Below are 18,294 nucleotides of genomic sequence, written 5' to 3' on the forward strand. Positions count from 1 at the left end.
TCATAGGGTATCAAGTCTCTTCTTGGTAGCCTGCTATCCTTCCTCTGGTGCCACCAGGTCTCCCCCTCCAGGGGACATGGTCAAATATGAGGCACCAGAGTACATGTGAAAGTCATACCCCACTCTCCACTCAACTGTGGAGGATGTCTTGTCCATTGGCTAGATCTGAGTAGGGGTTTGAAGTTTGTCCTTGGCTGGTGCCATAGTTTGAGCGGGACCCCTGGGCCCAAATCTGCCTATTGTTCCCACTTCTTGGAGGCAGTGGCCAGGGTTCATGTGGGCATGCATGTCCTTGGGGAAGGATATGGTCATGTGGGCCATGATGACTGCCATGCCCTGGGGTCCATGGACCCTAAAGTGTCTGTAGTGACCTTCCACAGCTGGCTGTGGGTAGCCTAGCTCCATGCTACAGTCATGTCCATATCCTCTTCCTGTGTAGCCCCAAAGGCCATAGGGGGATTGGTCATGTGACCTAGGTCATGCCCTAAAGTCTGTGTCATTCAGGTTTCCAAGAATCTGCAACCTTCCGGATGGCTTTACCAAGCCACTGCTCCCGACCTGGACCAGGAGCATCCATGTCTCCCAGCTAGGTCCCCGAGAAAGGCTGTCAGGGGAAGCAGAAATGAGCAGAAACTGGACAAACACCTATAATTCTATTTATGTATTACTTATTTATTCAGTCATCTTTTTTTACACAGCCCTGAATGGCCTAGTAGTATCCCCGCCGTCTAGTATAGCTTCAAACTCAGGGAAGTCCTCCTGCAGCTAGACTTGGGTGGGTCCATCACAGCATGGGCTGACTGGTACCTGTGGCCTCTGTGGCTGACCAGCATCATAGAGATGGCTTTACAGACACTGCTGGCTGGGACTATATCTGGGATTTTGGCAGCCCCACTCAGGCTATGTTATAGGTTGGGTTCTCAACCATGAATCAGTGCGAGGTGTCAGGGGCCAGTGAAAGACCTCAGGTCAAAGGGACCCCTGAAAGGGCTTCTGGCCCTTCTTCCTCATCTCTTTGTTGTAACAAGCAGTAAATTGCTTCACTGTGGCACCTGTTCCCACCATGAGGCATTCTCCCTCTCACCATACTCCCTTGAGAGGCCTTGAAGTGAAGCCCGGATCGTGGACCAACGCCTCCAAACCTGAGCTACACAACCCCTTTCTCTCTATAAGGCTGCTCACGAGGCACCTCTTAGAGAAACCCAGAGCTGACTGACACAGCAAGGAAAAGAGTGAACCGCACTTAAATGACTTCCAACCCAGTCCGTGTTTCCCTTGTCCCGTGGTGGTCACACCCCAAGCTAAGCCACTGTGAAGCGGGACTCGGTGGGACTCACAGTGCTCGTGCTAGGCCCCAGCCCCAGCGTAAGGGACAAGATTTATGGGAACCCATCCCAGTGGTGACCAGTGTACCCTTGGGAGTAAACATCTGAGGTCCAGACATGAGAGTGCCATCTCCCTCCCAATCTTGGGGTGCCACCTGAAGCCTAGGTATCTGAAAGACTTGCAGTGACACATGACATTTCCCCTATTGGCGGCCACGATCCTGCTATGCCTCTAATATGTGGAAAGACGCTTGGGCGGGCTCCCTGGTACCTCTTCCCATGCACAACCTCCGGCCTCTTGTGGTGTCCAGCGTTGTGGGAGGAGTTGTGGGCTGCTGGCCTTTCATCTGTAGAGTAGTTAGGTGGTGCCTTGTGTGCACTGGGTCTTGGAAGTTCAGAGCTGGTAACACACTGCCTTCCCGTGGGATCAGTTTTCCATAGTCACCCGGGAAACACTTCGCATTTTCACATATGCTTCTGCGACTCTGCTATGAACTTGCAGTGGCCTTCCGACCCCCACAACAGCGTGTTTAACACACACGGCCAAGCCTGAGGTTTGAATTTTTCATGTTGCAAGCTGGCGAAGGCACCTCGTTGTCATCGAGGGCTTTGATCTCCCCCCCCTCCCCCGCCTCCTCCAGCCTGGAGGGGTCAGAAATGCCCAAGATGAAGGCACATCTCAAGTATTCCAGGACCATCCTCAGGATGCCCTGCCAGAAATGTCAAAGGAAATTAGCAAGAGGCGATGTCAGGCTCAAGGAAGCAACATTCAATCAGTGGCACCATTCTCTCCCCAAATTGAATTATTCATCGTTTCCCAGTCTTAATAAAATAATTACTGCCTCGAGTTTGCCCTCCCTTCAAGAGGGACTCGCTTCCTATCAGAATGTGAAAAGGGCTAGGGAGGAGTCCCTGGGGGAGGACCAGGAGGCCACTGACCCCCTCCGCCACAGCCGGCTCCTTCCTTTCCAGCTCCTTCATGCAGACCCACCCCCATCGCCTCATAGTGGCCAAAAGCACAGCTGACTTTCCGGCTGCCAGACTGGTCGCAGAGACCCTTCCCTTTGTGATGTCTGCAAATGCTATATGATTAGCAGGAGAAAGGTTGAATGGCTTTGGTCAATATCCCAGGAACTTAGGGGCTGCCATGGTGTCTCAAAGTAGGAATGGTGGTGACAGGGTGAGATGGAAGAGGAAATGGGATGCTAGTGTGACTGCGTACCGTGGCCTCGCTGGGGATGCTGTGGAGCACACTCATGGCATGGTGCCTGTCCTCTGTTCTCATGGCCGGTGGCCATCCTCCAAGGGTTCCGCCCCGAACCCCACCCCCAACCCAGGCAGGGTGTTTAGGTCCAGTGCCTCTGAATCTGTGTTGTGACTTCTGATAGCCTCAGCATCGAGCACCATGCCCATGTGTTCTGGCTGGGCTCCCCACACCCAGGACAACAGAGAAACCTCTGGGAGTGCTGCTCTGCCTGCCTCCTTTTTTCCTGTCTCTTGTGACAGTTGGACACAGCTGGAATCTGATGGGTTCCCAGCACACTCACCTATCCAGGTAACATAGCTCTGGGGAATAAAAGTTAGCTTTCTAGGAAGGGCAGAACACAAACAGATAGATGCCAGGGGCACCCATGGAGAGCATTTGCATCTGTCTCTGCACCCTCTGGGCTCCAGGAACTAAGATGGAAGGACGTCATCAGACTTCTCTCTTTGCTGTGGTCAGATGCCTAACAAGCAATGAGGACAAAAGGGTTGATTTGACTCTACAGTCTGAGGCTACATACAGTCCAAAGGCATGGTGGCAGGAATGTGACACAGCTGGTCACCCTGTGTCAGCAGTCAAGAGACAGGGTGGTCTTAGCTGGTGCTTAGCGTGCTTTCTCCTTTTTGGTCAGTATAGGATGTCAGCCTATGGAAAGGTACTACCCACACCCACATTCAGAATTGGACTCTCCTCAGTTAAACCTCTCTGGATACACACTCAGAGACACCCCCAGAGGCCTGTCTTCTAGGGTGTTTGGAAATCCAGCCAGGCCACCAATGCAAAACAGCCATTGCAGGTGGGGGTGGGTGGCGGCATGGAGCAGCCAATGGCAAGCCTACATTCAGCTACTTACCTGGGGCCTGGGCCATGACTCTTTGGCCTCAGTTTCTTCCCCTGTAGAATGGGCCGAAACCTGTTGTAACCTAGAGTCTGGCTTCAGTGGTTGTGTATGGGGCTAAGAGTGCCAGCCTTTGTCTTACGTTCTTCCTGGAGGGCAGTGGGTTGGCAATGACACTCTGGCATCCTGTCTTCCTGTGCACTATAGAGGTCCCTGAAACCCATACGCCTGCTTTTGCCACCTTCTCAGATCCACTTCTTGTGGGTCTTGGGGACTTTGTATCCAGTGTCAGATCTGATATGGAGGGGCACTCAGTGGTTAAAGGCCATGGTGGATGCCTGTGTCTGCCTGGAGCAGCCGTTGAGTAGAATGGGTCATTAGTGCAGTGGTGGGCACTCACTGGGTCTAACTGCCCATCACACCATCTTTATGACAACCCCTCAGAGATGTCCTGAGTAAATGACCTACATTCCAGGACCTCTTGCTTCCCATACAGTATGGGCAGAAGACAAGCATCATTATTGAAAGATGGGGGTTTCTGAGTGGTATGGGGCTGAGAGTGCTGGCTTTTGGTCTGTTCTCTTGATTGGTTGGTTTGGTTGGTTTTTTGAGACAAGGTTTCTCTGTGTAGCCTTGACTGTCCTGGACTCACTTTGTAGACCAGGCTGGCCTCGAACTCACAGTGATCCTCCTGCCTCTGCCTCCCGAGTGCTGCGACTAAAGGTGTACACCACCATGCCCAGGTTGGTCTGTGGTTCTTAGAGGATAGCAATGGGACAGTGACCCAGTAAACAGATAAGGAAACAGAATCATTGGCAGAACATGTCCCAGGACTGAGAGATAGTGGCCAAGCAGCTGGCCAAGGAAGCTAGCCTCATGACTCAGTCTTGACATGATGGCTGAGCATCTTTCTGAATGAAAGATTGTAGGAACATGGGCCACGAAGCCCTGGTCCCTTGGTCATTAGGAAGGACCACACAGCCTGGTCATTCAAAGGAATTAGGCTTATAGGAGGAATGGAGATTTGAATGCAGGACGTAGGCTGCAGCTGATGTTGGGTAAAGGACCAGTTACTTGGCTTTTAGAGCTCAAATCATGTATTTTGAGCAGGGATTGACAGAAGAAGCACCAACACACAGTAGGTGCTTCCTGTGTGAGTTGTGTGCATGCATGTGTGTGTGTGTGTGTGTGTGTATGTGTGCGTGCATGTGTGTGTGTGTGTGTGTGTATGTGTATGTTGGGATCTCTGGGGAGCTCTTGGAACCAAGGGTTTCAGGGATGAGCTCCATGGGCTGGACTTAGACTTTGACCCGGCTGGAGCCCCATGTTGGAGATTGGCAAAGCAATTTGTTGTTTAACTTTGGGGGATGAGGCCAGTGATTTGTGCTTCTTGAATTGAGAAATGGTGAGAAGGAAAGTTTGGCAGATCTGGGGAGATGCTCTTGTTCTCATTCACTGCCCTGGAGCACCGCTGCGTGCATACAAATGGCCTGATTAATCTTTCTGTGGGGGCCTCGTGCTCACCAGCCTGCCATGAAATCTGCAGCGTGGGGAGCCATGCTGTGCTGGCTGGAGACAGGCAGGAGGTACCTTCCAGCAGGCATCCCCACCCCCAGGAGACCTGGGAGCCTGGATGGGGCCATGGCTGAGGGTCTAATGTCTTATTCAGTGTTTTTGAGCCAATGTTAACTCATTCATCAGCAAGGCTTGGGAATTTCAGTGAACTGGGGATGACACAGTGAACTGGAAAAGTTTGCCCAGTTTGGAACTTTTCAGACTAGATGAGAAAAATGGATGCAGACAGCTTCACTGTCCACTGGCATCAGAATTCTGTAAGGTGACCAATCTCCATGGAGAAGTCATCATGGCTGAGGAAGTTGGAGAAGCCTCTGTGGGCTGGGATAGGTGGGAACTTCATGACAGTCATCTTGGGATGTTCCCTAGAAGGAAACGCCCCCTATCAGAGAAGCTACAACCAAAACGCTTATGTTCTGAGGGAGTGGGGCTGTTTGGAAAGATGGTGGGCACACCCATTGATTTGGGGTGGTAGGGCTCAAGGTGGCTTGAGTCTTAGCTCAAGGGAGCCGTTGGAGGATTTGAGTCAGAGGAGGGTCATGCAGGTGGATTGGTAATCCAGCAGTGTGATGGGTGGTGTGGGCTACTCTGGAGTGAGGGGCACACTCTGTGGGGTGTCATTTTCTTAGGAGTACCTGAAATTGTACTCTGACCATGTTCTCTGAGGTTGGTGAGAGGTTAAAAGCTAAGCAAAAGCTGAGAGAGACAGAGAGGCTAGCCAGTGAGCTAGCCTGGGACAGGGAAGTGGGAGGTGGAGGGATGGCAGTGGTCCAGCCTCACGTGCAGCTTTACTTCTGGCTGAGGGCCAGGCACATGACTGACCAGTGTTCCAGGTCAGGTCCGACCATGCTACTCACTCTCTACAGAAACAGAGTGGGAAAGGCACACAGCCCTGGGTCAGTACCAGGGAAGTGGCCGTCATTAGCTTCTCGATGTGTGTCAGGTCCATGGGACCCCAACTATGGTCTCTGAGGCCTGGTAAATGGGCTTGGGTGTCTTCGTGTCAGGGCAAGGCCAGAGGTAGAACTTGGCTTTTCTTCCACTCATAGCCTTTCCATCACCAGGATCTCAGTATTTACCTTCAAAGCTCAGTCTCTCTATTCGCCCAGGATTTCTCTCTTTTTAAGCAGCAGAGTGATGCCAGTCTCGCCTTCCCTTGCGCAGTGTAAAGTTGGCGGCATTCTGGCTCCCCCAGGATGCCAGGGAAAGGTGTGACGTCTCCCCAGGCACCAGCACACAGACTTCCCTCTGCCATCCTGTCTGAGGGAGGGGTGGCAGCATCCTCAGGGAGCTCGGAGTTAGAGTCTTCTCATTTCCGCTGATTTCAATGCGGCTGCCATCCCAGGGGCCCTGTGCTCGAGACGAGCAAGTGCTTCTCAAGTTTGTATTTTGTTCATCTATAAACACACATCTTCACTGTAGAAGATACAGGAAACACTGAAAGGGGAGAAAGTGTACGCAGTCCCACTCACAGAGGGTAATGCAACGAGCTCCTTGCAGCAGCCATGCACTTGAAATGACATTAGCATGCTCTCTGCAGACCTGGTGGAGGCAGTCATATTGAAGCATGGTTGTCAGCTGCAGGGGCTGGTGAGTCCCCAGCTGTGTCCTCTGGCCATGTCTCAGGAAGGCAACTGGGGCTCCTGCCACCCTCAGATGAGGCCTCTAAAGAACAGAAAGGTCAATGCTGTCCAACTCCAGAACCCTCTTTGGAGAATCCTCTGGAGCTGCCCCACCTAGATGGGATCTGTCATGGCTGCCTGGGACAGAGTACCCCATGACCCAAGTTCGGGACCCAGGACTATGCTCTGGGGACAGAGCACCAGCTGTGACCTCAACTGTTGAAGTAGAGGCTTTGCCTCACATTCTCTTAAGTCCTGTGCTGCTGTGGCATCAGGGGCTTGTCCCTGGTGCCTCCCACCATGCAGGTGTTTGTTCTGTGGGTCCAGAGATGGCCCCAGCACAGCAGGTGGGACAAGACTAGTTTTAAGTCTAGCTTTCCCATGGTTGTCCCAGTCCCCAGACCCCCCTAGATCTGTAGATTCACCAGTGTGGACACACAGCTATGCCCCAACATCTGTGTCCATCACGGGCTAAGGTTCTCAGTCCTCCTGAGCCCTGCCTCTCACACAGGGACAGCAGCTCAAGTCAGGGTTGTAAGGTAAGTGGATTGCAGAAAGCTCAGGCTGTTCGCTGACAGCCAGGGCTGGAGCCTGTACGCTGCACGTCACCTTTCCAATTCAATGCCCCGTCTATGATATTGCGGCTGTCTCTGTTGGAATCCTTGCTCTTCCACAGAGTCGCTGTGTGACCTGGGAGAAGTCAGTCAACTTCTCTGAACTACAATGTACTTATTCATGAGATAAGAAGTAACCAACACTCCTTTGAAGAGTTGCTGTGACAGTATATTGAGCGTTGCCTGTAAATGAGAAGAAGGGTAGAGTCCAACAGTGAGTGTTACATGCAGGGCAATGATGGTGACAATAATGGTGGTGTTGACGATTATAGTGATGAAGTGGTGGTGGCGGCAGTGGATGATGCTGATGCTGGTGATGAAAGTGATGCTGGTGATGTTAGTGATGAAGAGAATGATGGGGGCGATGGTGATGATGGTGGTAATGAGAGTCAGACCCAGGGTCTGCATGGTAGGCACAAAGCTCAGGAGTGAATCTCACAGCAATGGCGCTCTCAGGGCTTGCTGCTGGGAGAGACCTCAGTGAATAGCCTGATTCTGAGCTGAGGGTTCAGGAGAATGGGAAGTGATGTGTTAGATCCACTGAACAAGACCCATTCAGCTTTCAGACCTGTGTTCCGTCGCACTCCTCCAGCCTCAAGACTGGTGAGTCACACATGTCTCCGCAGTCCTGGCTTGACACTGTCTCTTTAAGAGATCTGATATGAATGAGATTTAAGCCTACCCAGAGATTCCAACAGTGTCAGGTTGCAGTGGGGTCCCTGTCTGTCTGCAAAGTACCCCAGGTCTCAGCGGAGACTTGAGATTCCTGCAAAGCACTCAGCTCCTTCCCACCACAGGACCTCCTGGCACTGCACCCTTCCCCCAACCCCATGTCTGCTGGAAGATACAGGCACAGCCAGGGGTCCCCTGGGAGCCTGTCACAAGGGAGGGGCAACTGTTATTGGTGGGTCATGGTATTCAGCCATTTGAAAAAGGAGTGAGGGTCAGAGGTTACCAAGATGTACTGAGGTCATAGAGCAAATAGGTCCCACCTTCATAGCCAGGTGAGCAAGGGAGGGATGACTCCTCTTAAGTTAAATGAGGAAATAGGCCCAGTGGGATTGCAAGGTGTCTTAGTCACCGTTCCATTGCTGTGAAGACACACCGTGACCAAGGCAGTTCTTACAAGAGAAAGCATTTACTTGGGAGTGCGCCTGCAGCTTCAGGGTTTCATTCATTATCATCATTGCAGGGAGCGTGGTGCGTGCAGTCAGGCGTGGTGCTGGGGAGGTAATGGAGAGTTCTATTCCACAGGCAGAGAGAGGGGGGGAGAGAGGAGAGAGAGAGGAGGAGAGAGAAGAGAGAGGAGAGAGAGAGAAAGAAAGAGAGAGAGAGAGAGAGAGAGAGAGAGAGAGAGAGAGAGAGAGAGAGAGAGAGAACACTAGACTGGGCCTGGCATGGGCTCTTGAAGCCTCAAAGCCCACCCTCGGTGATAAACTTCCTCCAACATGGCCACACCTAGTCCACCAAAGCCACACCTCTTCAAATAGTGCCACTCTTTGGTGACTAAGAATCCAAACATATGCTCCTATAGGGGACATTCTAATTCAAACCACCACAGCAGGGTCACACAGCAAGTTGACACTGCCCACGTCATCCACTCATCTACCCTCCCAGCTGTCTATCCATCCGCCCTCACCCAGCCTCCGCTTCCCGTTCTGCAAATACATTCACTTATCCCTTCCTCACACACTCATCCACCCGTCAAGCCAGTCACCCTCCGCCCTACGTCCATAAGCCTGTATATTAGCCATCTGTCAATCTTCTAATCATTCACTTGTCCCCCAGACATTTATTCATCCACCTTCCTGTTTGTCTTTCCATTCATCCACCCACTTACTCATCCATTCACTTATCCATCCATTCAACTGTCCATCTTATTTTCTACTCATCCGCGTGTCTTCCACCATCAACATATTACCTATCTATCCGTCTGTCTGTTTACCACCCATCAGTCTGTCCATCCATCTCCTCGCTCCTCATAATCCACTCAATTACCCAATCGTCCACACACCATTTATTCATTTTCCATTTGTCCACATGCCCATTTACCTACCCATGTACCTGTCCGTGCTCTCATCCACTCATATGCTTTGTGGTGAAATCATATGGACTCAGTGCCTTCCCAGCATTCACTGCTCCTCCCTTAGCCTCAGCTAGGTGGGTGCTATAGGCATCTTGGGCAGGGACGCTGGTAAGGCACAGAATCAAAGTGAAACTCTATCCCAGAGAGGGAGCAGTGAGGCAGGGAGTGACGAGCTTGGTGCAAGAGGCAGGTGGCCATTCCCTGCATCAGGTAGAGTCTTTCTATCTGTTTTTCCCCTCTACTTCATGGCCACAGTACAGGCAGCATACTTCCTGTCACAAAAGGCATTTCCACAACTTTCCCCTTTTTGTGAGGGTGCAGTGTTTTGCAGTGAGGGGTTAGGGCCTCTGCGTTCCCCAGTTTTCATCTTTACAATCAAGTCCCAGCACTGGTAGAACTCCGCTGATGAACTCATGAGGGCCACCACTGTCCTCTTGGCCCTAACATGCTTAATTAAAATGGTGGTTGTTGCTGACCTGGAGTGGGCCAGGCAGGCTGTAGCTGCTGGCTCTCTGGCTCCTGTTCCCCAGCACCTTGGGCTCACTGCTACAGTCACAGAGCACAGGGAACAGCAGGCCTCTGGGGCGTGTTTCAAGACAAGAGGTGACTAAAAGGAGCACCTTCCCACCTACAGGGTGGGGAGACTCAGGCCAGGCTTCCAGAAGGAAGTGGCAGCCTAGTGACCTGGTCAGGAAAACATAAAGTAGGAGAGGCCACACAGCTGGTGGCATGTCTTCTCTGGTTATGAGGGCGCTGGGGCACCTATAGTCCTCCCAGCTGCTGAGAGGAAGTGTGGTAGGGCAAGAGGAAGCTGAACCGAGGGACCTTGGCCTCATGCTAAAACCAAGCCCGTTCTGGAATAATCCTTCAGGAAGGGCTGGGCAGGGAGGAGAACTCACCCAAGAGAAAAGGAGTTCTTTCCTACCCAGCCCAATTTGTGTTAGGGTAGTGGCCTGGTCCATTAAGCCATACCATTAAACAGGGCTGTGCGCAGACTGGTTCTGTGTGGGAACCTCATTACTGTCAACATTAGCCTCCCACAGTGAGGCCACCACACTCCCGAGCCAGCTTTGATGGGAACTGGCTAGGCTTGGCCAAGTCAAGTCAAACTTCCGTAGCTCCATCACACACTCCATTCCCCCACTGGGGGTAGGGCCAACATGCTCATGAAAACATTCCAGCACTTCTGTCAACTATAGATTAATGCCCTTGATCCCTTTACCAAACACAGTGCTGAGCCCCTGGCATGTGGTGTGAATGGTTTTCACTCTAGCCTTGATGGACAGCTTGGCAAGAGTGTTCCTCCAGCCTTGAGGTCGACCAGCTGTCAGCCTGGACAATAGTTATGAATTAATTGTCATGGTATTAAGATATGGAAAGAAAGGTTACCCTTAGTGACATGCACACAATGACTAAAAATACAAATTCTACTAAGGGAATGTAAGAAGTGGGGTCATAGCCAGGTGCCATGGCTAAGAGTCCACAGCTGGTCAAGAGATGAGTGGGGAAATAGGGTGTGTGTCCCACAGAGACCCAGCCTAGAGAGGAGCGTGATGCCCGAAGGAATAGCACCAACACAGGAGGGGGCATCAAGGGCTACATGCTGGGGAGAGCCAACCTGGGGCACTCCTGACCATCAGCTTAGCCCATAGTGTCCAATGAGGGAGAGAATAACATGTTCAAACATTCAGAGCTGACAGAAGCCTAAGCATTGTACTGTGGGGATCCTGAGGAATAACACTGGAAGACATTGAAAACCCAAGGTAGTTAGAAGACAGATCACCAGGGCCCTGAACTGTCACCCTAGAGGGAGTGACAGTGCATCTGGTATGAACAACACTCTGAGACTGCTTGGTGGCAGGCCATTCTGTGGTGGGATGGGAAGGGGAAGATTCTGCTTGAGGACACTAGGGACAGATGGAGGTTGGGCTCCTGGGTTTGGTGTTGGTCTGGGATAGTGGGTAAGTCACCACACCTGCTGCGGCTGCCCCAGATGCTTCCAGTACAGCAGCGCATGGCTCTACCACTGCTTTAATTTAAAATCACATATAGCAGCTTATCTCTGTCATCCCTGTATTCCAGAACCTGATGCAGGAGGATCACCACCAGTTTGAGGCAATTCAGGATTACATAGTGTTTTCTAGGGTGGCCCAGACTACAGAGAGCTGTCTCAGAACAAGCAACTAAAGAAGCAAAGCCTCCTCTGCCATCCCTGGGAACTTGGCCTTACTTAGGGCTCTCCACAGCCATGGTGCTGATGTACTTTGGTTGGTTGATGGCTGTCCCTGGGAGGCTGGAACTTCTATGTGGTCCCTGCACATTCCCAAGCCTATAGGTCCTGAGAGAGCCTGTGCTGTGCTCAGTAGGCATGTGTCCTAGCGAGTGCTTGGTACCCAGTACTGGATGAATGACTGAGTGATGGAATGAATGGGAAAGGGGTAGGCTTGACAATGGATGGGATGTTGTGTGGAAACTGACTGGCTCTAGGCCACATGTGGCTCCTGTTCTTTCTTTCTCCGCCCCCCGTTGTGTGCTGATGGGCATCCTACTTGTAAATATCAAGTTTGTAAATAGGACCCCACTGTCCAATTATTGGGACATACCATTATTTGGTGAAGAAGTACAGAGGTCAGGATTGAAGATGTGATCAGGGGACCCAGTTCTTCCCACAGTGTTCTTTTGAGAAATCAAGTGGACATTGGAGTACGGCAGAGGGCATCCTAGCACGAAGGCTGGGCAGGTGAGCCACTCAGCAGGGGCGGGGGTGGGGGTGGAGGGGTGGGGCGGGGCCAAATGGCAGGCTGAGGAACAGGGCCATGCCTGAGGGTTCTAGGGTCCTAAATGAGCTGTCTGAGGGGGAGGCAGACACATCCATTTATGGCAGGAAGTCCTGGTAAGAAAGGCAGCACTCACTGTGGCTTTGTGTGGCAGTGCCTTGGGCTGGCTCTACCACATGGGGTCACCTGTCATACAGTTCTAGAGTTTGGGATCAGATGTCAGCAGCTCCTGGCTCATTGTGCAGAAAGGGTGACAATGATAACAGTGGCTCAGGCAGGCCTGGGGATGGCATTGAAAATGGGTTTGGACACAGACATATTAAATTCTAAACCCTGCTAGCTGGCCCTGGCTTCCACTACCACAGAGCCAGATGACCACACTCAAAGCATGGGGCTTGTAAGGACCAGGGCAGGAACCCCAGGATGCCCCCCCCCCAATTGAGGATACCAAGCTATGTAGGGCTATGTGCCAGCCATTTAGCCATTGTGCCTGATGCAGGGTGATAGGGCGTGATCCAGGCCTTAATTGGCCCAAGCCTGCTGCGCACTGCCAAACCGTAGCCTCCCTGTCAGAAGAAAGGAAAACACTTGGAACCGGCACATGGCAACAGGATTGTGGGAATGGTGTGGGTGGCATTCAGGAGCATTTTTGTTGCCATGGCTGCCAGCCCGTGTCCCCCAAGCCAAGTCTGTTATCAGGAGGAGTACAAGGTTCCCCCACCCCAAGTGTTACTTACTTTGTAGAGTACAGCTTTGATGCCTCAATGATAAACAAATGTCCCCTTCTTGGTCACCCAGTGTCATGTGTGTTAATGGGGGGGGGGTGAGTTGAGGCAGGAGAGGCCTGCAGAGCAAGACTAGATGTCCATGTCCCCAGTCCTAGGACCAGGCCCCTTTCTTTGAGGCTTAGGGACTCACTCATCTCCCATGGATGGGTGTCCCCATTGGTCCCCATGGAAGCCTGTGAGCTAAAGTGTCTTTCCTGCTCCTCCCACCCTCACACTCTAGCAGGGGTCAGGAATGTCTCAGCTGTGACACGGACAAGTCTTGAGTCATTGTGGGCCAGAGGAAGATTCCAGAGCAAGTGACTATCGAGTTCCGATAAGAGTGGTTCTCACAAGCGGCCATGTCTCATGGTCACAGCCGGGTATTGTATTGGGCCTTCTCCCTCGTTCACTAGTTACCACCCAGGCTCTGTCTTCCGATGAGAGCTTGCCTCATTGCCATGTGGAGGGGGCTGAAAAAGCTCCTTCAAGGTCATAGCCACTAGGCTGGCAGGACCTGGCCTCATGGAAAGCAAGGCCTTTGCAGTTGAAATGCACTTCACTGGAAGTCTGAGGCCCCATGACTCATGCCCTTAGAAGAGAAGAGACACCGAGACATACAGAGTGGAGAGTGTGTGACGATCAAGGCAGAGATAAGGGTGGTGGGGCCACAGGAGTAACAACTCTGCTACCACCACAGGACAGATGCTGGGAGACATGGGAAGGCACCGTCAACAGCTTTGCTGTAGTCTGGGACCTTCGTCCCTCCATGTGGGAGAGTAGGTGCTGTCGCATCCAAGCCTCCAGCCTACCGTCGTCCTTGCTAGTACCAACCAAGAGTCTCAGGCTAGCAACATTGTCCATACAGCTTCCTTTTTAGGGGAGTGCCACACCCCTGGAGGTGAGTGAGTTCTTGAACTTTTCCCAGAAACCCAATTGAGTCAGAGCCATAGCTGGGAGGCAACAGAATTCAAACTCATGTGGCCTTAAAAGTCCTCTGCCCTGTCTACAAGTGTTATTCTCCCAACCTTCCCAAGCACTTGTATGTTTTTCCTGCTGCTCCCTAGAAAACATGGTGTGAGGAAAAGCACAAAACAAAACAAATAAATCCCCGCCATGGGTTGTGTTTCTTTGCAATTGGGACAGCAGTGACAACAGTGTAAAGGGAAGGTGGGAAGAGCTGCATCAGTGTGGAGGGCTGATGAAAAAACAGAAACAGGGAAAGACCTCAAAGGCACGCACTCTGAAGGCCTCTGTCTCTCCGGAACTCTTTATGGGATGATGGGAGACTCCTGAGCTGGAAGGCACTACTGTAGTGAACACCACAACACAAAATTTTAAAAAGGGGTGGGGGGAGGGCAGAAGCACTCCTGTTTAACACCCCAACTTCAGAATGAGCTGACATCAGAATTGAGCACCTGAGTGTAACCTGCAAGGCCCCAGGAGCTTGTGGCCCACACCAATTGGAATCAGGGACCAAAATATCTTCAAGGATGAGATAAACCTCTGAAAGGCCATAAAAATCCAGGCACCAGGCACATTAGCAGACACTGGCCTCCAAAATCTTCAGTGCACACTTTTATGTTTAATATAAAAAAATGATAAGATATCAGATAATAAGATACCAGATATCAGATGATATGAAGTTTATTAAATGAGCAAGGGGAGAAGGAGAGAGACAGAGAGAGAGAGACAGACAGACAGACAGACAGCAAGACAGAGAGATAGACAGAGAAACACAGAGACAGAGAGAGGAAGAGAGGGGAAGAGGTGTGTGTGTGTGTGTGTGTGTGTGTGTGTGTGTGTGTGTGTGAGAGAGAGAGAGAGAGAGAGAGAGAGAGAGAGAGAGGAGATAAGAGGTAAGAAAGGGAGGGGCGAGGTAGGTCTGTCCTTTTATATGGCTCTGGGCAGGGCCACGCCCCCATGGCAGGTAGGCAATGACATCACAGGTAGGTAGACTTTTGCAGAATTCTAACATTCCTCCCTTTACCTATAATTTAAAAAATGAGGAACGTTGGTTTGTTTTTATATAGCTAAGTTAAAATATATAAATGTAGGTTCATTGGAAGCAGCTTTTGGCTGCCATGTAGAGAGAAAGAGAGAAAAAGCAATAGCAACAAAATGTCCAGATTATATAGGGAAGGGGAAAGGAAAGCTCTGCCCTGAAAGTTCAAAGTGGAGGGTAGGGCATGTCAGCAACGCCCTGCAGCAGATAGGGAGCGAGGAGTGCTGGAAGAGCCTGGAGCTGTTTGTCCTAGGCCTGGAGCATTTCATCCTTTTGTAAATGGATAAGAGCAAAACAATCGTCTTAACTACTTCCTGCTGGCAGTAGGGTGGACAGTGGGTCAAAAGGCTGTTGTATTTGTTGTCCCGGGTCTGAGAACATCTGTGCCTGGGAGGGGCAATGCAGGTCCAGCTAGGAGGAACAGTGCAGGTCCAGCTGGACGATTTCTGAGGTTGCACTGGAGCACTTGTAGGTAGCTGCTTTGATGATGTCCTAGATGTAGGAAGTCTAGCAGGATACTGGAACATATATGTGGGCAGAAGACAAAGTTAGTAGGTTAGAGAGAAAATTCCCTTTAGATATACATTTGAAACTCTTGGGAGAGCAAAGAGAAAAGGCTTAAAAAGAAGGAAAGGAGACAGTGCTGACAATGCTTGAAAATCTTGGGAGAGCAAAGAAAAGTTTTGAACATGAAGAACTTCCTTCCATTTTGCCCTAGGAGAGGCTTGAACATGGGAGAACGAAGAAAAAGTTTGGATATTGGGAGCTTCCTTCCATTTTACCTGATTGCTGGCAATAATTAAAACAGCTTAGTTTTGGATCTAAGATTGGTTGCAGAGGTGTGTAAGCTTAGAAGCCCTTAATGTGGGCACAGGAATTTGAAATTCTCAGAAGGCATCCCAGAGGAGCCTGGAGAAGCAGCAGGTGGACTGTTTCTCATGGGGCAGTGAAGCCGGTAATCCGTTAGGGTGTCCCCGAAAATGGATAGTGGCTCAAAGAGAGCAGGCACAGATTGTACAGCATCTTGTCTGCACTCATCAGTGACCAAAGGAGGGCAGCTCCGTGGCAGGGCTGGCCCAGGGTCACAGCCTACCTACCCAGTCCTAGTATTTTGTGGCAGTGGCGGCAGTGGAGGCAGAGAAAGAGCTGTGATGGTGGTTTCACCCGGTGGGGGAAAAAAGTCCTAGTTGTGGGTTAGCGAGAAGAAACAGCTCCTATATGGGGGTTCAGGAAACGTCCTCAGCCTTTTAGTTAAGACGGCAGCGAGACCACACTCTTGTCCATCTTAAGAATATTTAGATAGACAATTGTGTTTATAGTTTATTTTACTATTAAAACTTTAGGCTTTAACCCTGTTCGGCTGGAGCATTAAAAACATAAACACAGTCCATAAAAAGAGAGCAGAACAGTTTTTTTGTATGATCAATAACATCACATTTAGAATTCTAGGCTAAACATTTTAAGATGGTGATTTAAATTTTAACAGTGTAAACAAATGAATATTAATACTGCAGAACATTATAGCATAATTTAAAAAACCATATCAAACCCATTAGCGGAAAGCCTGTAGTTGAATCCAGGTTATGTGGTGACAGGAGGAACAGCATTTATTTACTTGCCTAGGAATTAGTAAGGACATAAATTAAAGACAAAAACATTTTGGATCAAGGTAAAAACATAATCTTGAAATAAGAAACACTTGAAACCAGGGTATAATAAAATGGTTTCTTTATCTAAAAGGAAATAAACAGAGGTTAAGTTTTATATATGGTCCAAATATCACACCCAATAAACAATCGTATGATTTTTTTTTTTTGTTAGAGCAGAAAAAGAAATCAGAGACAATTTTTATTTTTAGCTGAGAACCAGGCCTATTTGACTCTGTCAGCCCACAGTTTACTGAGCTAGCACAGCTGCCAGTTGCTGGTCACCAAGTGGAGGAATTTGACTTAGTCCCTGGCCTTCCCTGGTCCACCTTTGGGCAGGTGTGGGGCTTAGGGAGAAGTGGCTGCTCACATGCATCTCTAGTGAGTCTCTGGCAGACTGTGGGGAAGGGGAAGGGGCCAGGGTTGCGATGGTCACGTGGTTGTCCTTAAAGATGGCGGCTAGCTGCATGCTTGCCCTTAAGGATTGCGTGAGCAACCAGTGGCGGGCAGATTTAAAAATGTTATCAAGCTGCCGTGACTCAGGGTGGCTGGGCGCAGTGTTCCAGGAGTAACCCAAACCCAGAGGATTCCCCAAGATGTGCCTGGAGGTGGGGTAGGGGGGTTGAGCAGCTGGCTGGTGCCCCATAGCAGTAGCAATGGAGAGTGTACCTGCGCTGGGCTAGCGGAAAGGCCAGCCCAGTGATCTGGGCCACTGAAGGTGGCGGGTGGGGATCCGCAGGAACCCCTAGAGGCCCAGCAGTTGACCCTAGGCAGGATTGATCTGTGATTGGCCCTTTCTGGGAATCAAGGTAAATCACCGGTGGCAGCTGTAGGCCACCAGCACAAGCGTTTTGGAGCGTTTGGTAAACCTAGCCCAAGCAGGGGAAGAGCTGTGTGTGGTACCCCGAGAAGAGGAGCCCGTGCCCGAAAAGGAAGGGTAGGGGTAGGGTAGGGTAGGGGTTGAGATTTACAGGTAGTTTACCTAGCCTTAGATGGAATGGTGCATACAGGGAGAGCCAGTTTTAAAGTGTAGCAAAAGAAATTTACCTCAGCTTAGAATCACAGTTTGAGCGGCAGTCTTGAAAAGCTGGTCGGGAAGGCTTCCTCACAGGTGGCTCTGGGCAAGCACGGCTAGGTTAGCCGGTGGCAGTGGGAAGTGGAAGAGCAGCAAAAGTACTTAGGGAAAGGAATTTGGCCCTTTGGATTTTATATCCGAGTCACGGCACCAATTTTATGTTTAATATAAGAAAATGATAAGAAGATGCCAGATAATCAGATACCAGATACCAGATATTAGCTTATATGAGGTTCATTAAATGAGCATGGGGGAGAAGGGGAGGGGAAGGGGGTACCTCCAGAGAAGGGGGGGAGGTTCTCTGGAGGAAGAGGAAGAGAGTGGAAGAGGTGAGAGAGGGGCGAGGTAGGTCTGTCCTTTTATATACTGGACAGTGCCACACCCCCATGGCAGGTAGGCAGTGACATCACAAATAGGCAGACTGAAACAGAATTCTAACATACACAAGCTACATACACTTGCTACACGAGCTACAAAGGACTTTCCAGGGGCCAGGGTCTTCTGTCTCTGGCCTGGTGGCCTCTGTGTGTCTGGCACACTGGTTGGCATAGCTAAGCACAACTGAGGCTGTAATCAGTTAGCCTCTGTCGCTGTTGAGGACCAACTATTGCAGAGCCAGCATCCACTGTCCTTTCCCTACCAGTGGACAAAGACACGGTGGCTTGCTGTGCACCTTCAGACTTCACCTGTTTGTGTCATCTCT

The 18,294-nt window shown here is 50.7% G+C and overlaps 1 protein-coding gene across 4 annotated transcripts in view; it reads left to right on the top strand.

The window, feature by feature from the left end:
* SORCS2 (sortilin related VPS10 domain containing receptor 2) overlaps positions 1-18,294 on the top strand; it is a 438,679-nt gene that overhangs the window by 256,845 nt on the left and 163,540 nt on the right. The window lies entirely within an intron of this gene.

This window comes from Acomys minous (assembly GCF_964271855.1).
Source record: "Acomys minous genome assembly, chromosome: 10".
In the NCBI taxonomy this organism is placed as follows: Eukaryota; Metazoa; Chordata; class Mammalia; order Rodentia; family Muridae; genus Acomys; species Acomys minous.